At 49.7% G+C, this 25,188-nt stretch overlaps 1 long non-coding RNA gene across 2 annotated transcripts; it reads right to left on the reverse strand.

Moving 5' to 3' along the window:
• Positions 1–919: 919 nt before the first annotated feature.
• On the reverse strand, positions 920–24,527 carry LOC128123001 (uncharacterized). 2 transcript variants are annotated; one of them, XR_008222554.1, is made up of 4 exons: positions 23,956–24,527; positions 19,686–19,846; positions 15,814–15,964; positions 920–2,629 (listed from the first exon to the last, which is right to left on the reverse strand). It is a non-coding gene; the product is annotated as an uncharacterized LOC128123001 (long non-coding RNA). The 2 variants fall into 2 exon arrangements; XR_008222553.1 differs by lacking the exon at positions 23,956–24,527 and having other exon boundaries at positions 19,686–20,362.
• Positions 24,528–25,188: the final 661 nt, after the last annotated feature.

A 25,188-nucleotide genomic window follows, 5' to 3' on the forward strand; every position in this document is an offset into this window, starting at 1 on the left:
ATTTCCCTTCAAAAGCCAACTTTCAGAAGGTATCTCAAACTCAATAATCAGGATAAATTAATATTTGGAAGTCAGCTTGATAAGATAACTTGCTAGGCAGCCAGAGGCGTGGAGGTGAGACTCAATAGTACAGGAGGTGCTTAGTGATTCCCGTGGCTGGGCCTGAGCACCAGTCTGTCTGGGTAGTCAGGCCAGGCCTATGTCCCCATGGCTTGTGACTCCGGCCGGAGGTGGAGCAGATCCTTTTCCCTCACCTCTGAACTCACCCTTGGAGGAGCAAAGACTTCAGGGCCCCATGAAGAACAGACTCAACACTGTTTCTTCACCTCCGAGTGTCTTTAGAGCATCTAAGCCGCTACGAGGCACAAGGGAACTTGGTCACTGCAAGCTGTCAATTGGGTGGATTTCATCAAGAAAGCTTCCCCAGGGACTCGGAGCAGCATAGGAGGGGATGATCAGTGTGTGCACAAGTGTGTGTGTGTGCAAGTAGAAGCCAGAAGTTCATGATATCTTCGTCGGCTGCTCTTCTGCCTTATTTTCTGAAGCAGGGACCTCTTTTTTTCTTTCTTTTTTAATCATTTTATTATGTGTATGAGTATTTTGCCTACATGCATGTCCATGCACGACCTCTGTGCCTGGTGCCCAAGGAGGCGAGAAAGAGCATTGGATCCTATAGAACTGAAGTTACAGATGGTTGTGAACCGCCTTGTGGGTGCTGGGAATTGAACCTGGGTCCTCTGGAAGAGCAGCCAGTGCTCTTAACCACTGAGCCAGCTCTCTAGCCCCAGAGAAAGGCAGGGTCTTCCACAGAACCTGGAGCTCACCCATTTGGCTAGGCTTGCTGGCCAGTGAGATCTAGGAATCCTTCTGTTTCCAGCCCACCCCCACCCCCACCCCCCCCACCCCCGGTGCTGGGGTTATGGACACAATCTCCTGGGTCAGGCTTTTATGTGGATACTGGAGATCCAAATCCAGGTCCTCGTGCTTGTGCGGCAGGTACCAATTGAGCTGTCTCCGCAGCCCCCTGAGTAGTTTAGTTTTTTGTTTTGTTTTGTTTTGTTTTTTCTGGTTCCTCACTTTGGATGTGTTCCCAAACACAAACTGAAGTGAAAGCATAAGGAGGGCTGTGTGCCAAAGTGTTCCTGGAAAAAGTTTGCCCTTTCGGGAATATCCTTCCTCTTTGTATCCAATTGAGCTTGACCTCAAATGTGCAAGTTGTAACATTCAGAAGAGTTGGGTTGGGGCCTGACTGGGCTCAGGCTAAATGTTGGTGATTTGTGCAATCATCATGGCCTGATGAGGTTCCAGAGCTGTGAGGCCCTCAGCCCTGACTTTGGAAAAACATCTGAAAGTCAAGAGTAGTTACCCAGGACCAACTTCCTGGCCACGCCCTTCTGTCTGACTGCAGGATGCTCCACTGCTGCTCACTCACTCCTGTATCTCATTAAAAGCCCTTTGTAAGTCTCCTGTCTCTTCCTTGGAATTTCCACTTCTTCTCTGTTCCCAGAACTATAAAACCTTGTCAATCAGTTGGTAACCACCGGAACAAGAACAGAGCGCCCTTGAAATACGGTGGCTCCACGGTGAACTGTAAAGGAAAGGAAATGATTGGGCTCTCTCCCTGTACTGAAGATAAGCCTCCAGCTGATCACAGGAGACGACTTTGCGGTAAAATGCTGGTCTCCATGGCCTCGGCTTGTCGACACCTCATAAATTGACTTAGAGTTGCTTCATAACCCTCCGAGCACAGTGGTGTCTTCTGGGAAGGAAGCTGTGCTGTCACTCAGTTGTGTTAAACAAATAAATGTCAGAAAGCAGGGCAAGATGGACCCCGGGGAAGCTACACAGATGTGCTCTTTCTCTCCACATTCTACGCCATTTATAGTTTGCACACCACCAAGAGATTTCTTCTTCCATGGACTGAGTTTCAGGCAGCAGAGAAGACACCTGAGAAAGGGTAGGAGACCCCTAAAGTCACCCCTAAAGGAGGCAGCAGTCCTTTGGCGATACATTAGAGCCACCTGGGGTCCTCCAGAAAGTCCCCATGTCCAGGCCATACCCCGGTCTGATTGCATCATAATCTCTCAGGATGGAGGCCAGGCTCCAGGGTTTCTTCAAGTTCCCCAGTGATAGAAGCCAGGCTCAGAACCACGGAGTCAAACAATTCTGAATCAGATGGAGCCAACTGAGGGTGGAGCTGCTTTGATTGTAGGTGATGAATGAATGTCTGCCATTTGTGTAGGCAAAGGTGTGTGATCGCCGGCAAGGGCAAGTCCCCTGATCTTTTGAGGCCTCATCTGAAAAGCGAATGTCCTGGCAGGGCTACTTACGGGTTAAAGGATAGATATTTGTAAGGGCTTGGCTCTACGCCCGGCTCATAGAACATGTCCAGGAACTTGTCATGATTACCAGTGTTTACACCGACATCCTCTGTGAAGAGTACACAACAAAACCACAGCTCCTCAGTTCTAGCGATATGTGCTGCCCACACTTATTTATATCCTTTAAGGTGAGGTGTGAGTCAGGCGAGAGCCCAGCAGGCAAAACTACTTCCGGTTGCCGGAGTTTGGGCCCAGGAGTCCATACAACAAGCTGGATGTGGTGGCGAGGGTCTGTGATCCCAGCACCCCTACACTGGAGATTCGAAGTTTAGACAGGAGAATCATCTGGAAGCTTGCAGGACAGCTAGCCTAGAGTGCGTAGTATAGCAACAGAACCAATGAGAGAGACCTGCCTCAAAAAATAGCAAGCAAGAACCAACTTCCGAAAGTTGTCCTTGAACCTCCACGTGCACACTGTGGCACATGCAGGCCTGCACCTGCATACACACACACACACACACACACACACACACAATAAATTTTTAAAAAGTGAGATGTGTCTTATCACTGATGGTGATTGGTGTTTGGTGACATAGAAACATGACACTCACCAGTGCCAGGCATCACAGGCTATTTCTGCTCATGGCTACCCTTGATTGATTTTCCCATAATCCATCAGAAGAGTTGTTTGTGGGTTTTGTTTTGTTTTGTTTGTCGAGACACAGTATGTAGCCTAAGTTGGCCACTCTTGATCCTCCTGTCTCAGTCTCCCAAATACTGGGATAACAGGTGTCATCACTACCCATAGCAAAACGAGTATTATTTTATCTTTCCTCATGTCACAGATTGGTAAACTGAGGCCCAGAATTTAAATTCTTGAACTCACTTGAAGATTGGAATGGGAGCTTTGGGCAAGTGACTAAGCTAACTTCTCTGCCCTATGTAGCTCAGGGAGACTAGAGACCCCTGAACAGAGCAAAGTGGCCCAGACCGTGGCCCAGAGCCACTGTGTTTGCATCCTGCCCTGTTCCCACTTAGCGTGGCTCTGAGCTACAGTGCAAGAAAGCCTATGTGCCTTTGTATGGGTTTGCAAGAGTGAGGCCTGGCCTATCTCGCTCAGGCTACCTGGCTGGTTCCCCATTCTTCTCTCCCCTTACTGTGCTGACTCACAGACCCTCCCCCTGACCACCACAGGAGACCACTGGAACACCTTCTCCAGCTCATTCCACTTGGTTGGGGCCTGAGTCAATAGCACGGATCACTTCTCTCCTGGCAGTTCAGTCATCTCGGGCTTCCAATCTTGTTTCTACTCTGTCTGTCCTGGGTCAGCCTGTCCCATGGGTCTCGCTCATCCTGTCGCCAGAGTGATCTTCCACCACACCAGGCATTCTGCGGAGAGCTTTGTATGAACTGCCTTCCTCTCTCTGCAGCTGCCCATGGAGCTAAGTGGAACTCATGTCCCCATTACACCCGTTTATTTAAACAGGGGCTCATTTTGTAGCCTAGACTGGCCTGGGATTGACTGTAGCCCTTAAACCTGTAGCAACTGTCCTGTCTCAGCCTCCCAAGAGCTGAGATTACAGATGTGAGCCATCATACCGGGCTCATTATCCCCTCTGTGAACCTGGAATTCAAGTGGCTGAGCCAATGCTTGCTGAGATGAAATATGAACCCAGACTCCCCAGACGAGTATTTCTGCTAAGACCTTCTTCCAAGAAGGAAATGTTCACTGAATCCATTCTGCCAGGTGCCTCTAGAGGGCCTGGCACTGGGAATGAAGTGGTGAGCTGGGCAGGTTAAGACGTGGCCTCAGGGACCTCCTGAACAGAGGGCAGAGGGCTCTTGCACACTGCGAAGCGGCCGCTTCCCATGCTGAAGGCTGTAAGGGAAGCCATCAGGAGGCTGGAACTGGGAGACGCCCCAGGGCTCGCCTAGCCAGAGTGGCAGGAAGTGAGGGAAAGAAACCAGGAAAAGGGCCAGCTTGCTTCCAAGGGAATCAAGGCTGCTCGGACACTGTGCCCTTGGGAGAGCCACTACATGACCCTCAGGTGTCCAGCAGAGCAGTGACAAGATGAGATCTGAGTCCTTGAGGGCCATCCACCAGCCGCAAATTCTGTCACAGTACCTATCAACATGGTGACAGGCCCTGCCACCTCACCCAGCCTTCCCAGCAAAAGAAGAGCTGAGCCACAGAGTCAAGGGCTGCCAGGCCAAGAACCACATGTGCCACCCAGTCTCGGCTGGTTCTCAGGAAATGAGGAAATAGGGAGACAGCAAAGTGGCTTAACTCAGCTAGAGGAGCTGGAAGGCTTCCATCTGAAACCTCCATGAAATTAAAACCTAGCCCAGACCAGCACTGCCAGATGGAGTTGATCTCTTCATAAACTTCTCTCGGAGGCCCTGAGTCCAGCCTTGGTACTCAAGCCATTAACATCCAGGATTCTCTCAGCTGAGCCAAAATCTACTGCAACAGTATACAGCAGATGACTTTTGACCATATTTCTTATTTTTTCTTTTACTTTTTATTTAATTTTTTGTTTTTCTTGTTTTATTTGTTTGTTTTTTGAAGAGGGTTTCTATGTGTAGCTTTTGGAGCCTATCCTGGAACTCACTCTGTAGACCAGGATGGCCTCGAACTCACAGAGATCCACCTGCCTCTGCCTCCTGAGTGCTGGGATTAAAGGCGTGTGCCACCCCTGTCGGGCTTGACCATATTTCTACTTGTGAAATTACATATATCTAAAGGTAGTAAACTGTTTTCTAAAAGGAAATGGTGGCCTGCGCCTTTAATTCCAGCACTCAGGAAGCAGAGGCAACCAGATCATCCATAGTTCTGGGCCAGCCAAGATAACATAGCGAGACCCTGTCTCAAAAAAACAAACAAACAAACAAAAACCAAACAGCAAACAAAAATTTGCTGGGCATGATAGTACACACTTGTCATGTCCATCACTTGGTGCATAGAGGCAGGAGGGTCAAGAGCCAAAGGCCAGCCTCTGCTACATAGCGACTTTGACACCAGCCTGGGCTACATAAAGGTCCTATCCCAAAACTAACAAACACAAACTGTGGGGCTGGAGAGACGCCTCAGTCGGTAAGGTGCTTGCCATGTAAGCATGGTCTCCAGCACCGATGGAAAAGCTGTGTGTCGCATACACATAGTCAAACACTAGACCAGAAGCAGGCAGCTCCTGGCGCCTCCTGGCCAGTTAGCCTAGCCTGGGCAGAGAGTTCCAGGTCCCAGGAAGAGAGCCTGTCTCAAGGAAACAAGGTGCACAGTTCCTGATGAACGAAACTCAGGATTGACCTCTGACCTTCACACAGACACTCACATATGTGCACGTACACCTACACACAAGATCAATCGATTGATGGATCTCTCTCTCTCTCTCTCTCTCTCTCTCTCTCTCTCTCTCTCTCTCTCTCTCTCTCTCTCTCTCACACACACACACACACACACACACACACACATCTGGATTCTGTACCTGGAAGGTGCATACACTGTCGTGACAGTTAAGGGCACAGCTGTAAAGGTGAGCAGGACCATAGGAGGGCGAGGCTGCATCCAGAGAACCTAGCTCAGGGTTAGGTATGAGTGCCCAGGGTTCTGTCCCTGCCTTGAGCAGGTTGGGCCCCAGCCCCAAACTGGACAGAGACACAGTTCAGATGATCAGGGACCTATAGGCGGACAGCAGGGAGACCTGGGACACCTGCCAGCCACCCATCAGCACAGCCTAGCAAGGTCCCAAGCCTTCCTAGGGTTACTCCAGCCCTCTCTCTCCCCTTGTTAGAAGAGCTAAGTGTCCCTTACACACACACACACACACACACACACACACACACACACACACACACACCCTAGGGGTAGCTACCACAGGAAGCCAGAATTGACAGATCTCAAGTCCTGTCCCAACTCCGTCTCTTCTAGATGTTTGGACTTTCTAGACTTGGACAGGGCACCCAGCCCTGGGGAAACAAGGTAAGTAATCTCAGGAGACAGTCTCAAAGGCTGTGATGACTGACAGAGCCTGGGGGAAAAGCTGGTTTCTGAACTGGACCAGAGCACTTTATTAGATTGATGATTGATGCCTGGCTCCTGTCCAAGAGGGACAGGCAGGAGAGAAGAAGAAGTTATGGGAGATGTGACACCCTATAGCTAGGGATTCTCCTCTGCATGGGCTCAGAGACTCATACACTGTAAAAAGAGCCAGGGCTTCCTCCAGTCAAGCCCTGGCCAAACACAGTTCCACAGGAGCAGAGGGAGGCAGGTGCTCTAATTCCTCCATCCCACAGGGAAAACTGAGGCTCAGTGACATCTGGGGATGGGCTTCTGTGCTGCATGGCCTTATGGGTAACACAGCTTCTAGGAATCATTTACCTCTCTCTCTCTCTCTCTCTCTCTCTCTCTCTCTCTGTGTGTGTGTGTGTGTGTGTGTGTGTGTGTGTGTGTGTGTGTGTGTGTGTGTGTGTGTGTGTGAATGCCATGGCTTGCATGTAGAGGTCAGACAATAACTTTCAGGAGTTGGTTCTCTCTTTCCATCATATGAGTTCTGTAGATTGAACTCAGGTCATCAGACTTGGCAGTAAGATCCCTTACCCACCCAGTCATCTCACTGACTCCTGTATAATACATTTTTAATTTGTGTGGGTATATTCATGTGCATGTCTGTACACAACTGCATGTGCACATTTGTGTGCACATGGATGGAGCCCTAGGCTGGTGGTGTTCATCAGTAGCCCTCCATGTCGTTTTGTGAGACAGGGTCTCTCACTGGGACCCAGGGCTTGCCCATTAGCCTAGGCTGGCAGTCCAGGGAACCCCAGGGATCCAGTACCCAGGATAAACGTCTCCCGTGCTAGGATCACAAGTATGTGCTGTCACGGGACTGGGCTTGTCTGTTTTGTTTTGTTGAGAGAGGGTCCTGTGTAGTCCTGGCTGACCTGGAACTTGCTATGTAGACCAGACTGGCCTTGGACTTGGAGAGATCCACCTGCCTCTGCCTCCCCAGTGCTGGGACTAAAGACATGTGCCCCGTACTTGGCACTGTGTTTTTTCTGGGTCCTGAGGGCCCTTGCACTTGCATGGTAAGCACTTTATAGACTGGGTCGGCCTCTCAGACCCTTTTAATTGTGTCTTTAATGCATGAAAGGATTCATAAAGGAGAAAGCCAGCTGTGACCCTGGTTCCCATGACTCTGTCCTCACCTGGGAGGGGAAAGGCACAGACAACGTCTTACTTACAACCTTGCCTTGTTTGGATTAGCAAAGCCAGAACAGAAGTCCCCTGAAGGAGTGGAAGCTCTCGGCCGGGCCCAGGCCACTCCAGTGAGCCTGCAGAGCCCCACTCCACACTCTGCCCCATGCTCTTCCCCAGATCCCCTCACCACGCCAGCCTCCTTGCAGGCCCGAGCTGAGGAAGGTTGGGTTCCAGTTCCTGGCAGAGCCCAGTTTCCTGTTTTTCTCCAAGTCGGCAAGGTCAGGCTGCTGCTGGGAAGGGATGCAGGGACCCCAGAGAGCAACAAGTCCCAGTCACGTAGAGGAAGGAGGGGCTCCGAGCCACACTGAGGTCCCCCTTTCTCTGTGGAGAGCCCCACCACTCTGACAGTCTTGCGGAACCTGGGTTTCAGTTTGCTCAACTATGAAATGGAGTGAGCGGGTCTGTAGAATCCAAGTTAGACAAATCGGGGAGATGGAGGCCTCTGTCCACCGCAAAGACAGCAATGGCCACCTGTGCAGAAGAGCCTGTGACAAGGAGCTGCCTGAGTGACAGCAGCACTTGCTGACTGCCTCCTGGCCCTGTGCCAGGCCTTCTGTGCCGTCTTATCTTCACAGAGACCTCTGAGACCTCCCCACTCCAACATATGAGAACTTTAGTAGCCTGATTTTGTAAAGCGGAGAGTGAGACTATGTGCACAGGAGTCGGAGATCAGCAAATGTGAGTCCTGTGCCCACGGCCCAGCCACCTTCCTCCTCTTGCTGCTAGTGTGGGCAATGTCAGGGAAATCCAGGGGTGCCTCTGGTGCTCAACTGTGGGGCCTTGATGGAAGCAGCTGAGGAGTCACCGTGTGAGAATGGTAAGACACTTTACCAGCTGGTACCAACAGAAACCAGGGGCTTATACAAAGAGCCAGCCTGTAAGCGTCAGGCCATACCCCACTACCACTGTCCATTCAGTACCATTGAGTGCCTGCTATGTGCTGGGTTCATGCCTCCTCAGGATGCCCTTCCTCTTCCAGGGTTCAAATCCCAGCTCTGCCGGTTACAAGGTGTAAGACGTTGGGCAAGTTTCATCACTCACTTTGTCTCTGCCAGCTTTGGAGGATGGGCATAATAAAGGTAGGTGATGTGGCATGTATCCCTAATCCCAACATGCAGGAAGCTGAGACAGGAGGACCGTAAGTTTTATCCAGGTTACAGGATATACAATGAAATACTGTTCTCCTACCCCCATCCCAAATACTGACAGTGCTGAGCTCGTGAGTGTGGGTTAATGGATTAATCTGTCAAATGGAGCCAGCAGCAACCCCTCCCCCCCTTTCCATCTCAACTCTTCTTACCTCATTGGCCCTTGTTCCTTCATTCCTCACACTCGCTCTGCCCCAGCCCCCTTCTGTTTACATCTCCCTCCTCTCTTCTTCCTGTCTTCCCTGAGATGCACAGTTGGCTTCCAGGAAGATCGGGCACAGCCCATGAGTCCAACGCCACGGCCACGACAGGATCTATGTGGCGAATGGGCCCACGAGAGAACAGGGCTCCATGCTGCACAGAGCCCACGGAAACACTTGCCCTCCTCTCCTGATAAGCCCTCTTGATCTGAGAGACGTTGATGCTGCTACTAGCCAGAGACCCAAGCCCAAACACAAGAGGTAGCTAGAAGCTCCATAAGCCCAGAACTCAGAAGGCTGAGGCAGGAGGATTATGAGTTCGATGACCGCCTTGACTACATAAGGGAAGCTCTGTCTCAAAAAAAAGGGAAAAAGAAATAGCAAGAAACGACTGAGAAGGGACCCTTCCACATCCAGCAAAGCAAGCATAGGGCAGCCTGACCAGAAATTCAGGGGCCCGTGAGATGTAGGAGACAAGGAACTTAAGCACTGAATCAGGCCCAACGTTCAAGTCCAGCTCTCTGGCCTAAGTAGCCATATGCAGCAAAACTCTGCCTCTTCGTTTTTACTTATTTATTATTTTGGTTTTGAGAAACCGGAATTTCCTATGTAGCTCAGGCTGGCCTCAAATTCACTACAATCCTCCTGCTTCAGCCTCCTGAGCTCTGAGATTGCCTGTGTGTACTCCATGCCCTGCTCAATTTTTTTTCCCTTCCTTTTCTCTTTCTTTGAGACAAAGCCTCATTACACAGTCATGGGTGACTTGGAACTCATTGTGTAGAACAGACTGGCCTCGAACTCACAGAGATCCACTTGCCTCTGCCTTTCAAAAGCCGAGAATAAAGGCATGTGTCACCACACCGGACTTCAGTGTTTTGTTTTTCTTAAATTTCCAAATCATTTTCCTCGTCCAAATATTGTGTTCAGGACTTCTCTGAAATGTCTCCAGCAGGTCTTCTCTCTGTGGGTCTTCTTCCTTGCTTGTGTGTGTTTGTTTACATAGTCACCTGTCTTCTTCAAAGCTCCATGTTATCAGCCTCCTCACTTCCAAACCAAACTGCTGTTAGCAGTTAGGAGGTCCAGGCGATAGCATGGGCCGGGATGGAGAGAGGAAGGGAGTGGTCTGGCGACAATGAAGGGACCTCCCGATAGTTGGGCTGAGTGGGTGAGAATAAAGACACCCATCCTATCCCAAATGTTGTGCTGGGACACAGGACAAGTGGCTAATGTAATGCAGGTAAAGTAGATGCTATGCCTGAGACATGACATGGTGAATGGACAGCCATGGATACCCGAAAAAGCGAAGGAAAAATGAAGGAAAACAGTAGTTTGTTCCTGTCTGGGAGCTTCCCAACATGTGCACAGGAAGCAACTAGGACACCCAGTCAGGTGTCCCAAAAGAGGCACCTGAGCCAGCCTGGGCATACATCTGCCATGGTAGTCTAGGTATGAGAACTCACAGCTCCCCTGTAGCTGGTCTTTGGAGGCATCACCCAAGTCCTAGGCTCTAGAAAATGCTATGGAGACACCTCAGCTGTCAGCTTTCTTGAGAGATTGCCTCAGCTGCAGAAAACAGCCTCATCCAAAGCTCAGTCAGTCGCCAGGGACTGATGTAACTGAGATGGTACTGAAAAGCCACCTTAGCCCTGAGCTCCCTGTGGGGTTAGCTTGCATTGAAACTCTATTCCGTCTATCTTCTCCTCTGCCCGGCCTGGCTTCTGCCTTTTCCTAGTGACCGGCACCAGTCCCCAACGCCTCCTAACTGACTTCCTGCTCTCCAGCTCAGGTTCTGTTGGCTGGGGGAGCTCAGCCTCCGGCATCACCTTTATTCTCAGGAATGCCCCAGGTAGGAGGAGACTTTACACAGTCCCAGGAGCTCTTGGAGTCCTCCCAGGTCACAGCACTTATCACTGCTCACCGGAAGTACTTATTTAATAATACTAGATCAAAGGCTTCGAGAGGCAGAGAAAGTATTAAGTCTCATCCCTGATTCTGCTGAATCCAGGCCTGTCCCGGCAGGTACTCAATAAATATGTGTTGAGTGAATGAATAAACCACTTTATCTGAGGATTTAAAGATGGGGATACCTCCAGAGGGGAGGACGGCAGGGAACTGCCCTGAGCAGCTAAAATACAAGGCAGAGCCAACCACAGCACAATTGCATCTATACCCCCACATAGTCACCTACCTGCCTTTGCTTTAATGCCCCCCCAAAATATTTTACCTCTTCCCAATGCCATTCCACCCCTACCTGTAGTTCTTCACACACATTCATTCATTCACCCCTCTCCCAACCACATACTACCAGGCTACCGTCCTCCGGGAGGTCCTGGGTTCGAGCCCCACCAAGTACTGTGATATAACATGAGATGTCAGTAGGACACCCTAGCGACCTTTGCTTACTTTAGAAGACCTCTCCTGTAACAATGTTCGGGTGGAATTGTTTGCAGTCCCAGGAAAGACTCTGATTCTTATCACATCTGTTTATTAAAACTCTAGCTCCTGCCTGGGGCTTTTCTGCCCCTGCTGCTTTCCTAAGCCATTCCTCCTGCCCTCCACTGAAAGCCTGTGACCCAGGCCATATTCACAGTGCCCGCCAAGGTGAGACTTACCTAGTCACATAAATTACATGGTCCTCCCTTGGTAAAGAGCATTCTTTTTTGTTTTGTTTGTCTTGTAAAGCTGGTGATGGAACCCAGGGCCTTATACATGCTACATAATACACTGAGTTATAATACATCTCTGGTCATGACCACTTTCTCTTATAATTTATTTTATGTGCGTTGATGTTTCGTCTGCATGTGTGTAATGGTGTCAGAGTCCCTAGAACTGGAGTTACAGACAGTTGTGAGTGACTATGTGGGTGCTGGGAATTGAACCCAGGTCCTCTGGAAGAGCAGTCAGTGCTCTTAACTGCTGAGCCATCTCTCCAGCCCTGTGACCACATTTTAAAGATGACCTTTGAGAGGCAACGGTCTTGGTTTGCCTGCCTACTTCAGACCAAATGAGTAGAAGGCTAGTGACATGGGAAAGCACCTACCTTGTAGACTGAACTCGGCCAGGCACAGCAGTCACCTCCCCACTCCAGTGAAGCTGGAGCCAATTTGGTGAGCTGGCAGTGCCTGGGAGAGCTGGCAGGCCGAGTCTCCTCTCTGTCTGCCCTCTTTGCTTCCTACTCCTGTCTCCTCTTAGTAAGATGTGCTCAGGAAGGCCTGCTGTTCGCTGCAGAGCCGGATTCCAGGAAGTCCGGGCTGAGCAGGCTCCTGACAGTATTCATTCTCAATTCCTTTTTGCTTCTTAAAGGTCCTTGAACCATAGCTCAGCCCCGTGACCTTCCAGACAGGATCCTGGCCCCGCTTTCTGCATGGTTCCCACCCTCCCCCCATAAATGCACTTCTCCCTTCTTGGGCCTTCTGAGAATCCTAGAAGGTCACTAGTGGAAAGGACCGTGTTGATAGCAAAAGAGGAAACTGAGAAACCGTGGCCCATCTAACTGCTCCCGCCTGCCAGTACCCAGCCTCCAGGAGGGCCTCCATTATTTAGGAGCCAAGTGCTGTAGGACACTCTTCCCTTCCCTGACCTGACCAGCGACGAAATAAAAAGGTCTGGCTGTCCTATAGAAGAGGGTTTGGGGGGTATTGCTGGGAAGTCACAAACCCCAGGATAGGAGAGTGAAAAGCAGAGTGTGTCTCACCCCACCTGCATCGATCTAGGGGCTGCGGAACTTCCTAGAAAGTTGAAGGACTGTCTGGAAAGATTGTCAGACCCAGTGTCTGAGAGCAAAGTGATTCAGGGGAGCAGAGGGAGATCTCATGAAGAGATTCAGGAGGGTTTTCTCAGCTGTGATTTGTCCTGAAGGCATAACGGTGCAGACATACACGTAAGTGCATCCTGGGGATGAGATCCTCATTCTTCTCTCCCTCCCTGAACCATTAGCAAAGAACCTTACCTAGGCAGATGGACTATGTCTGCCCTCTTGCAAAATGTTTATCTATTCCTTTATTCATTTCTTTCTTTAGCAAAGATTTTCAGCGCCTGTGTCAGCCCGCAATGGAGCAACCACCATCAAGGGAGATGTGGCGACTGTCCCCATGGAGTGTGGGATCCAATGGGTATAATTAAAGAATGTCACAACAGAGCGGGAATAGAGTGTCACGTGAGCAGGAGACAGGACTAACAGAAGAAGCAGATGAGAGACCTCGGCTCAGGGAGGAGGTCAAAGCCAATCTAAGCTAGGTGAATTGAAGGATAGCACCTCAGCCTCAGAGAGGTTAATTCTCCAGGGATCACACATCTGGCAAGATCACTCCCCATCTGTATAAATGCACTGGGTTTGAATCCTAGTTTTGCCACTTTCTGGATTAAATGCCCCTGGGTACATTACTGAATTGTTCTCTGTCCCTGTTCCCTCATCTGTAAAACAGAATATAAGAAACCTGCCTGGACTATACAGAATAAACCAAATGTATTAACATAACAGTTCTTTCTGCGTGGTCTTGGGACCCTCTGAAAGTCCCAGAACTCTTTCAAGGGCTCCATGAAGTCAAAATTGTACAAGACACTGAAACGGCATTTTATGGCATCATAAAAATCAAATGTAGGTATCAATCTGGCTGCCTTTGAGTATGTCCATGAAAGAGATCTAGGAAAATGTAAAATGTGCCATTCTTTTCACTAGTTTTTATTTTATAAAATAAAATTAATGGACCAGAGAGATGGCTCAGTAGTTAAGAGCACTGGCTGCTCTTCCAGAGGATCCAGCTATAATTCCCAGCACCCACATGGCAGCTCACAACCATCTGTAACTCCAGTTCCAAGGGATCCAATGTCCTTCTCTGGCCTCCTTGGGGACTGTATACATATGGTGTAGAGACGTCCATGGAAACAAAACTCATTCACATAAACTAAAAATAAAGAAATCTCTTTTCAAAAAGAAAGAAAAGAGGGTGTATGGTAGTACATGCCTATAATCCTAGCACTTGAGAGGTAGAGGCAGGAGGGTCAGAAAATCAAGGCAGACTCAGCTACACAGCAAATTCAAGGCCAGGCCAGGCTACATGAGACCCTGTCACAAAACAAAGACTTTTCCCAAATTACTAAATATTTATTTTTCTAACACCAGATAAAAATCTGTGTCAACAAAAGTTCTTTGGGGTCTTCAACAATTCCGTTGTAAACTAGCAAGTTTGAGAGCCACTAAACCAGCCTTTATAAAATGTTCCCATCAGTGCCAGTAGGTCCTTGGTCACTGTTAGGCACCAGACTTATATGCTCAAAGACTTAACTTTGCTGGGCGTGATGATGCATGTCATCAATGCCTGCTTTTGGAAGACGGAGCAGGAGACAGGAGGCAAGCACTCATATACAGAACACATAAACACTCACATACATAAAACATAAACACTCACATACATAACACATAAACACTCATATGCATAAAATGTTAAAAACAAATCTTTAAAAAGCAAAAAGACACCGGGTGTGAGGGTACATGCCTTTAATCCCAGCACCTGGGAGGCAGAGGCAGTGGGATCTCTGTGAGTTCAAGGCCAGTCTGGTCTACAGAGCAAGTTCCAGGACAGCCAGGTCACACAGAGAAACCCTCTCTCAAAAACAAAACAAAACAAATACAAAAAGCTAAAAGAAGGTTGGGTAGTAGTCGGGCACAGTGACACATGCCTCTAATTCCAGCACTCAGTGGAGACAGGACCAGACTTCACAGCCAGTCTGGGCGACAGGAGGCTTTATCCCAAACAACAAACAGGACAACAGGAAAGGCTGAGGCACACTATAGTAGTCAGGTGCTTGCCTAGTGTGTGCAAAAGCCCAGGTTCAACCTTCGGTACCACCACCAAAATAAAGGAGGTTAGCAGGAGTCAGAGAGAGGCATGAAAGATGGAGTGGACCAAAGGGAGCCTTTTTTCTTGACTTAGGATGGATGCTGTGGAGCCCTGCTAGGAACTTATCGAGTCTTCTCCCCTGAGTATAGCCCCCTGACCAAGCACTGCGTTTCCCGGCTCTACCCTCCTGTGCCCAGAGCCCACCTGATGCATAGCAGTCACTCAGTAAATATTTGTTGATTGCATGGATTAATTAATACACAAAATGAAAGAGCTGTAGGTTCACTGAAACAGTTCTCACACGAGGAAATGCTTGGACATACGTAAGTCTATTAAGAGGGAACCATTAAGTCCTATTTCTGTGGTGCAATGGAAGAATATGCAGCCTGTGACAGTTCTGTGTGTATGCAGAACTCACTGACATGTTAGTGAAGTAAGCAAGGCATAGAGAAGCTGTGTGAAGCACACTTCTATTAATTTATATTTTTGCATTTTATTTATTTTGTGTTTGTGTATTGCTTGGGCATGGGTGTGAGGGTCAGAGGACAACTTTTGGGAGTCGGTTCTCTCCTTCCCCCATGTGGGTCCCAGGGGTTGAACTCGGGTAGTCAGGCTTGGTGGCGGGTGCTTTTGGCCACCAATCCATCTGGCCAGCCCCACTTTCACTGGAGTTTAAAAAGTGCTTTACAGCCAGGCGGTGGTGGCACAATCACACCAACTGTTCAACAGACGAGAAAAGCCAAGAATGATACAGAGAGAGACAGAGAGAGAGAGAGAGAGAGAGAGAGAGAGAGAGAGAGAGAGAGAGAGAGAGAGAACTAAGAATTGGAAAGAGAATTAGCTTTGTATGAGACCACTGTGACTTAGATCTGTGCCTGCTCACACCATCTAGTATATCACAAGGGGAACCCTGTACCCCTCTTATGGGAAAGACCTGTCACCATGTCACTAGTTATTGGGAACACTCTTGTTCCCACAGACTAGAGTCTGCATTGATCCAAACGTCTGGATTTCCCCTCCATCTAATTTGAGCATCCTTTATCTTACCTGAGTAAAACTTATCTCGTTCCCGATCGGCCCTTAGCAGAGTCACGCAATCTTGACTGGCATCCCTGGTATGTGCTTCAGCTTATAAGTCATCCATCCCTTTCTACAGCTTTCCCAGGGCAGATTCCTTTCCCAGCAAACAGGAGTGGCACTGTCAGTTGGGCGCCAAATGTTGTATCGGGGTGGGTTCACGCGGGTTCATGGAAAGAAGACACAGAGGCACTCTAAGGATGAATTTTAGCCTTTTCCAGCTGCGGGGGAATCAGCCTCTGGTGGACTGACTTACAGTAGCTTAGCAAAGGGCCTTTTATTTTACACAGTTCACACCTTTAGCAAGTCAGTTTCCTTATACCAACACCTCTTATCTAAGCCCCCCAAAGAGACAATGCCAATGCAGAGTCTCAGTTAGGAGGCCTCTCAGGAGTCCTCCCCCAACCAAGTTCTGTATAGGTTTTGCACTCTTAAGAAAACTCTTAAGATTTACGTGTTTCAAACTGAAGGTACCTGGATACAAAAGGTAGCAGTCACAAAAGGCAGAAAAAAGCTAGGTGCTGCCGGGCAGTGGCAGCCCACACCTTTAATCCCAGCACATGGGAGGCTGAGGCAGGCGGATCTCTGTGAGTTCGAGGCCAGCCTGGTCTACAGATCGAGTACCAGGACAGGCTCCAAAACTACACAGAGAAACCCTGTTTCTAAAAAATTAAAAAAAAAAAACAAAACTAGGTCTAACACTCCAGAATCAAACTAGCTGCAGCTCTGCAGGAGCTCTCCCTACAGTGTGTGGTTTTTTTGTTTTGGTTTTGGTTTTTTTTTGCTCTGCAATCACAGATGTAGAGGTTTTTTTTGTTGTTATTGTATGCGGTGTGTGCATGTGTATGTTCATATGTGCCCCCTTCCCCCGTGAGTGTGTGTGTGTTTGTGTGTGTGTGTTATGTGTGTGTGTGGTGTGTGTATGAGTGTGTGTGAGTGTGTGTGTGTGAGTATGTGTGTGGTATGTGTGTGTGTGGTGTGTGTGAGTGTGTGTGTGTATGGTATGTGTGAGTGTGTGTGTTGTGTGTGTGTGTGTATGAGTGTGTGTGCAGTATGTGTGTAGAGGCCAGAGTTCAATGACAGGTGTCTTTCTCTATTGCACCCCACCTTACCTTTTAAGACACGGTCTCTCCTTGACCCTGGAGCTTGCTGATTTAGTTAGACTACCTGGCCAGCAAGCCCTTGGGATCCACCTGTCTCTGCCTTCCCAGCACTAGGATTCCAGACGTGCTCCACCGTGCCCAGCTTTTTGTGTGGGTGCTGGAAACCTGAACTCAGGTTCTCATGTTTGTGTGGCAAGAATTTTACCGAGTCGTTAGGCCAGTCCCTGTTGTTTGGTTTACACTTATAATTATGTCTATAAGTGTGTCTATGTGAGGGCATATACACATACATGGAGGCACCCATGGAGGCCAGAAGAGGGCATCTGATCCTCTGGATCTGGAGCTGCAGACAGTTGTGAGCCACCTGACATGGGTGCTGGGAACTGAGTCCTCCAGAAGAGTAGGAAGTACTCTTATCACACCACTTCTCAAACCTCAGTGTTGCTGTTTTTTTTAAACAAGGTCTTATGTAGCTGATGCTGGCCTTGAACTTGCTATGTAGTCAAGGATGACCTTAAACTTCTGTTCATCCTGCCTTTTCCTCCTGAGTTTGAAGATGATGGCCACACAGCCCCACATCTAATTCACTCTGTGCTGGGGATAGAACCTAGGCCTCCTCCGACCCTCAGACGGAGGAGTTCGCCCTTAAGCTGACTTTTATTCCTATGCTTCCATGCTAACAACTCTGAGTCTACATCCTAGAAAGAGGAAAGAGACTAGGGAAAAGACAAAGGACGAAAGGGTATGTGCTGGCTGAGTTGGTTCCTGTAACCAAAGACTTCTGGGTCTAGCTATCTCCCTGGCCAGGACTGGGTAACAGTCATTCTGGCCGCAAGGGAGATAAAGATGCCTTCAAACCAAATGGGTCATCACTATAATTAAACAGGAATTCTGATCATACCCAAAGGAGAGAGTGAAACCCTCACCATCTAATGACACTTTAGGCTAACTCTATACTAAACTGGAATGTAATCAGCAGGCAGTGGGAATCCATTAACATTTTTTTTGAGTGAGAGAGTAACAATGTGGAAAGGATCCGCCCAGCATAATGGTGCACCCCTTTAATCTCAGCACTGGGGAGACAGAGGGAAGCAAATCTCTGTGAGTTCAAGGCCAGCCTGGTTCTACATAGTGGATCCCAAGACAGCCAAAGCTACATAGTGAGACAAGGTCAAACAAACAAACAAACAAACAAACAGAAACTAACAAAAAATGAAAAGAAAGGATTAACACAGAAAAGGATGAGGAGAGGAGAGGCAGGGAGTCAGTGTGACTTGGCACCAAAAGCGGTAACGAAGATTTGGGGTGGGGAGCTGGCAGTGATGTCACTGACATAGAGAGAGCAAAGTAGAGATGGAGCTGCCAGGTGGCGAGAGGGAAGAAACATGCTCTGGGTCAGTGACAATTCTAGTTTGGAGTTCAGGGCGCAGGTCACACCTGAAGGTGTCAGTTTAGAAGTCAACGACTAGGAGAAGACAATAGAAGGGGCAGAAACTGAGATTCCTCATCCTAAGTCAGCAGAATCCTCTGCAGAATCTGCTCCTCTACAGCTCATGGCCCCCACATCCTAGACATGCCCTCCATCCCTGTTCACATGGACCCACATCCTAGACGTGCCCTCCATCCCTGTTCACATGGACCCACATCCTAGACGTGCCCTCCATCCCTGTTCACATGGCCCCCGCATCCTAGACATGCCCTCCATCCCTGTTCTCATGGCCCCCGCATCCTAGACGTGCCTTCCATCCCTGTTCTCATGGCCCCCGCATCCTAGACGTGCCTTCCATCCCTGTTCTCATGGCCCCCGCATCCTAGACGTGCCTTCCATCCCTGTTCTCATGGCCCCTGCATCCTAGACGTGCCTTCCATCCCTGTTCTCATGGCCCCCGCATCCTAGACGTGCCTTCCATCCCTGTTCACATGGTCCCAGCATCCTAGACAAACCCTCCATCCCTGTTCACATGGCCCCAGAGTCCTAGACATGCCCTCCATCCCTGTTCACATTCCCCAGAGTCCTAGAAATGCCCTCCATCCCTGTTCACATGGCCCCAGAGTCCTAGACATGCCCTCCATCCCTGTTCACATGGCCCCAGCGTCCTAGACATGCCCTCCATCCCTGTTCACATAGCCCCAGAGTCCTAGACATGCCCTCCATCCCTGTTCACATGGTCCCAGCATCCTAGACGTGCCCTCCATCCCTGTTCACATGGTCCCAGCATCCTAGACAAACCTTCCATCCCTGTTCACATAGCCCCAGAGTCCTAGACATGCCCTCCAGCCCTGTTCACATGGCCCCAGAGTCCTAGACATGCTCTCCATCCCTGTTCTCATGGCCCCAGAGTCCTAGACATGCCCTCCATCCCTGTTCACATGGTCCCAGCATCCTAGACATGCCCTCCATCCCTGTTCACATGGCCCCAGAGTCCTAGACGTGCCCTCCATCCCTGTTCACATGGTCCCAGCATCCTAGACATGCCCTCCATCCCTGTTCACATGGCCCCAGAGTCCTAGACATGCCCTCCATCCCTGTTCCCATGGTCCCAGCATCCTAGACATGCCCTCCATCCCTGTTCACATGGCCCCAGAGTCCTAGACATGCCCTCCATCCCTGTTCACATGGCCCCAGAGTCCTAGACATGCCCTCCATCCCTGTTCACATGGTCCCAGCATCCTAGACATGCCCTCCATCCCTGTTCACATGGTCCCAGCATCTTAGACATGCCCTCCATCCCTACTCACATTGTGCTCTCCATAGCTTCTCTACTGAATCTCTCTGTGTGGCTAATAGGTCCCAGATCTTCATCTTCTGCCATTGCCCTTGTCCAGCTCCATCACATCCAACCTGACTTGCAGCCAGGCTCTGCAGCTGGCCTCTTGCTCTGTAACTGCCACCCCACTACCTGTTTTGGAAAGAGAAACTGAACTGAGTTTCCATGCTAGCGATTTAACCTGTCTTTTCCCCAGTGCTGTCTGCGGCTTCTGCTCTGCATTGCCTTCCCTAGTCAAGGTCACAGACTCCAGCATCAGCTGCATTTCTCTCCCTGTCCCTTATAGCTGACACCCAACCCCAGATGGGCTGATGCCTTCCCTCTATCTCCATGCCTTCACAGGCCCTTCCTGCTCCCGCGTTACTTTGGCCTTCTCTCAATGCACCTGGCCTGGCAGCAGTCTGCCATGTGGTTCTAGTCTTCTCCCAGTGACCCAGCCTCTGACTGCCCTGCCCTGTCTGGCCTTCCCACCAGGGGGCAGGAGTGGATTCCTGGTCACAGTCGTCTTTTGTTGGCTGTTGCCAATCCTCCTGTTTAAGTTATTCCTCCCTGAAATACTATTGGAACTTAGAATGGGTCAGCTCACCTGGCTGGGTCCTGCCTGATACAGTACCCTCCATCCCTCCATCATCATACACCTACTACCCGGGATGACTCAAGGTCTCATCTGAAGTGATTTAGATTCTGCCAGTCACTAGAGGAAAAAAAAAAAAAAAAAAAAAAAAGCTCTAGGGCAGGGACCATCTAGAGCCTCAGCGCTCATCTCCCAGCCTGACCCGTCGGTGCTCAGCACATCACACTGTGCAGCACAAGGAGACAGGAACTGAGAAGAGGCATTTAGCAGGAGCCAAGTCAGTGTGTGGTCACAGAGAGAAGGGGAGGCAGGCAGAAACCATACTGTGAGGAGCACATGCAAATGGAAGACACCGGGAAACAGTGTACCCAAAAGCCAGGATGGGGAAGGTGTTGTTTTGTTGGTTGGTTATTTAGGCTAGGAGCTTGGTCACATTCATGGGTTGAAAGGAGCAAGACATTTTACGGCAGGAGATGCTGGGGCATTGGCTGTGGAAAGGTGTGACCTAAGTGGCTTCACATGAGAATTAAAGCCACCAGAAGGGTCAGGGACGGTATGGATTTTTTTTAATAACACAACAGATTTATTTTTATTTTATGTGCATTGGAATTTTGCCATGAGAGTTGAGTCCTCTGGAACTGGAGTTACAGACAGGTGTGAGTTGCTATGTGGGTGCTCGGAATTGAACCCAGGTCCTCTGGAAGAGCAGGCAATATTCTTAACCAGTGAGGCATCTCTCCAGCCCGTTTTTTTGTTTGTTTGTTTTGTTTTTGTTTGTTTGTTTTTTGTTTTTGTTTTTGAGATAGCATCCCACGTAGCCCTTGAACTCCCTATATAGCCAAGGATGACCTTGAACTTCTGATCTTCTTGCCTCTACTTTCTGAGTGCTGGGATTGCAGGCCATGCCATCATTCCTGGTTTATATGGACTGGTGCTGGGGCCTGAGCCCATGGCTTCATGTCTGCTAAGCAAGCCCTCTACCTACCGAGTCACATCTTCAGATGCTTTGGGAACTGGAGGCAGAGAGGTGAGTTAGAAGGGGAAAATCAATCAAGAACTGAGAAGAATGCCAGTCAAGCCAGGGATCCCTATGATGGCACCAAAGTCAGAGAGGGGCTCTCAGGAAGGTATGTCCAGGCCTGATCTTGGTAAGGGAACGTCCAGTGCCTGTCGGAGACCCCCATTCATACAGCTCCAACCTTTGCCAAGACTCGAACCTCCTCTCCCCTGCCAGTTCTGTAATTTATGGTGCCCCTTTCATCATCCAGTATGTGATGAGATGGTCCAGCTGGCAGAGACCAGTAGCAGCAGGCAGCAGTATGCTGGAGAAAGTCTAACAACTAGTTTGGATGTGTGTGTGTGTGTGTGTGTGTGTGTGCGCGCGCGCGCGCGCGCGCTCAGGTTTATGCTACTTGCCAATTTCTATGGTGTAAATAGTCCCACTTTAAGCTACCAACATGAGGTCACAGTGGGAAAGAACAGGGACTGTATCTATGTATCTGTTTCCTCTACTGCTGCCCCATCTCCACCTAGATGTCTGGGCTGAAGGCAGGGATGGGGCAGGTCCAAACTGGGGACCAGCAAAAACCTCATGGCGACATCACAGGCAGGTCCCTAGTGGGAGGAGGCATAACTTCTCTGGGAATGTCTGCCCCTAGGCCTAGGGCCTCTCTCAAGCCATCCTCACAGCAGCCTTCGCCTGGACTCGATTTCACAGGAATGTGGGCCCAAGACCCACAGGCGTCAGACGGTTTGCCCAACACCTGCTCACTAGACATGGCCTGGTACCGTAAACGTGCCAAGGCCAGCAGAGTTTCCCTTCTCCAGGGCAAACAGAAAAGGACAAATGACCCAAAGACGGCATTGGCTCACCACTGCACCCAGTTCCACAGAACTGAGGGGGGCAGTTGCTCCTTGAAAAGTCTGTGGAGTTCTGCCTGCAGGGGGTGTTACATACTGTGTTGTTTGGATCCTGGGTCGTCTGGTACAGTAAAGTGACCCTGAGCAAGTCACTTCTCTCCAGGCTTCAGTTTGTTCAGCCATAGGATGAGGACAGTAATGACAGGACAGGGGGTCTCAAGTAGGGACAACCGCTTCTCCTGAGGATGGTGAGTAACATCAAGAGACCTTTTTGTTGTCACACAAGGTATAGGAGCATGTTTTCCTAACCTAGCAGACTCTGTCAGGCATGCTCTTAAGTATCCTGCAGTAACAAGGTGACAGGGCTGCCCGATCAGTGACAATGAATTATCCAATACAAAACATCAAGACTGAGGTTATCCAATGAGGTTCTGCACACAGCACAATTAGTGGACGGGAAGACAGGGTCTTATGTAGCCCAGGCTGGCCTCAAACACGCTCTGGAGGTGAAGATGGCATTGAACTCCTAATCCTCCTGCTTCCAGTCCCCAGTGCTGGGATTACAGCCATATGCCACTATACCTAGCTGGTTTATGATCTTAATCAAAGCCAGAAGCTGAACAAGTGAGAGCCAAGTACAATGACACATACATGTGAAAATGCTATGATGGAATCCATTCCTTTGCATGCTAACTTTAAGAATGCTTTTTAAAGAAAGAGAAATGTAAACAAACAACGCAGAGGCTGAGCTAGGAATAGAAGCCCTGCCTGTAATCCCAGTACGGGGGAGGTGAAAATGCAAAGAAGTTTGAGGCCAGCAGGGGCTCAGTAATGAGTTACAGGTCACAGAGACCTTATCTGGGGGGTGGAGAAAGAAGGAAAGAAAAGGGACCAGGAATGGAGCTCCGCGCTAGAGTGCTCGCCCAGGGTATGCAAGGCCCTGGGTTTGGACCCTCGGATCTGAAAACCAAACAGACCCTGCTTTGCTCTCAGCCTGGCACAGTCTTACCCTTGCGTCTCCAAACCTGAAATAGATGGGATGTGAAACCCCGAGTACGGAGCCCAACACTGCCCCAGGTGTGAGTCACCCTGTAAATGTCAATTATTTTATTTAAAGCCCAGCTGAAGCTGCATGAGTGACTCAAGGCTAGAAGCCTGCCCAGACCATCATGACTTATTAGACCAGGAGGAAGTCGCTTTTGCCTGAATCTCTCCTAGGGGGTAGGTATTTCAAGATTCAGAGGCACCCCAGCGGGCACTGGGAGAGGGGCTGAGGGGCATTTGCATCTCTCCTCACCCACTGTGGGAAGAGACAGGAGAAAAGCAGCTGAGACTGAGAAGCCCTGTTTTTCCCTAGCGCTTTCCTTGCTAATCAGTCTAGTGGTGTGTTCTCTCTCCCCTGCAAGCTGACCTTCTACGGAGCTTTGAGTCACTCACTAATACACCCTAGTACTGGAGTGTAGGTTTAAAGACCGATCATCGTGATGGAGGAGGCAATGCCTGGGAGGGAACCAGGACCACAGGAACACTGGCTGTCCTAAGGAAGGAAAGGTGAGGGGAGATGGAAAAGAGAGCCAGCCCTGCAGGGAGCAACTCCAGAATCTGGGCCTGTTGCCCACAGCTTTCCTGAGAAGTGCTTTGCCCAGAGGCAAACAGGTGGTGGGCGGGAAATGACAGACACCCAAGACCTGATACCAACCTGTACATCTGGCCCGGCTCTGCCTCTCTCTGAGTCACTGAAATGCCCAACCCTGGTATAGCAGGAGCTTTTCAGAAGCCCCCAGTCCAGCTTTTTTTCTTGCCTTACCGTCTCTCAGCTGGTCACCGGCAGAGCCAAGATAGGTCCCAGAGACTGTCTTGACTCTGAAGTATAGGCTTCATGAAAGTCACAGCCCGAAATGCTTCTAGGGGGCGACACTTGCCATGATTGAGAATAAGACAACATGGGCTAGGGCTGTGAGCAGCTGCAGGCTTTGCTCTAACATTTTCTGGTCCTGGGTTGGGGAGTTGGGGTGGAGTGGGGGTGGAGTGGGGGTGGGGGAGTGAGCCTCTTGGGTTGTAGGCTGTTTTGTTTTCATACAGAAGTCTGGCTACAGAGCCCAAACTGGTCTCAAACCTGTCATCCTCCTGCCTCAGCCTCCTGAATGCAGGCCAGATTGTGGGATTTCCACACCGTCAAATGAATGGCCTTTCCTGGTGTCCAACAGATGTCTGCTTGGACTCATCTCCAGAAAGAAGTAGGTCTGCAAAGTGGTCACAAGCAGACAGTGGCCTGGCCCTGGCTCAAACCTTTCCAGACAGGAGGCTCCTTATTTCTCAAGCCAGTCTCTAAGAGTCCTAGAGGAGTCCCAACAGTCGCAACACTTCTTTCATTCTGGAAACTCTAAAAAACAAAATGCGATTTTTTATTACCACTAAATAGAAGCTTGTTGTACAGTAGAAAGCCCATTAGCAAAGTCAGAAAAGGGGGGGGGGGAAATCCATACATTCCCTATACTCCCTCTTGCCCCCATCAAAAGGGCACGTTTTCAAACCGGGTCTTTCTGGCTCTGTAGTCTAGGATGGATCCTGTGCGCAGCACTCACACCACGCAGCTTCTCCTGGGGTGGAATGAGATTGTACCATGCCATCTGCAGGCTCCCTTAGACCTGTGTTTCAACACTAGGCCTGTCTTACGTGGGTCTTTGGCTCCCCATGCTTCTAGAAGGCAAGCCCAGTAACCTCATCTTCAGACACTTTACAGCACCAGGCACACACTAAGTGCTCCATAAATGTATTTCTAGCCCCACCGGGATCCCACAAAGCAACAACTCCCTCAAGTAAAAAGGAAGAGGAATCCAAGACCTTGGAGATGGAGCGCCTCTCCATCTCCAAGGTAACCAAAGCCGAAGTTGGGAATGCCCACGCATGCGTACAGTCGCCCTTCCTTCCCGTAACCTCAAAAAGAATGCAACCCGTAAAAAGATTTGCCAGAAGCCGAGAGCGCATGTGTAGTTCCACCAACACCCTGGCCTCCTCCGCCTACTGCCCGCCGGCCCAC

This window comes from Peromyscus californicus, unplaced genomic scaffold (genome assembly GCF_007827085.1).
Source record: "Peromyscus californicus insignis strain IS unplaced genomic scaffold, ASM782708v3 Scaffold_3__1_contigs__length_106647218, whole genome shotgun sequence".
NCBI classification, from domain to species: Eukaryota; Metazoa; Chordata; class Mammalia; order Rodentia; family Cricetidae; genus Peromyscus; species Peromyscus californicus.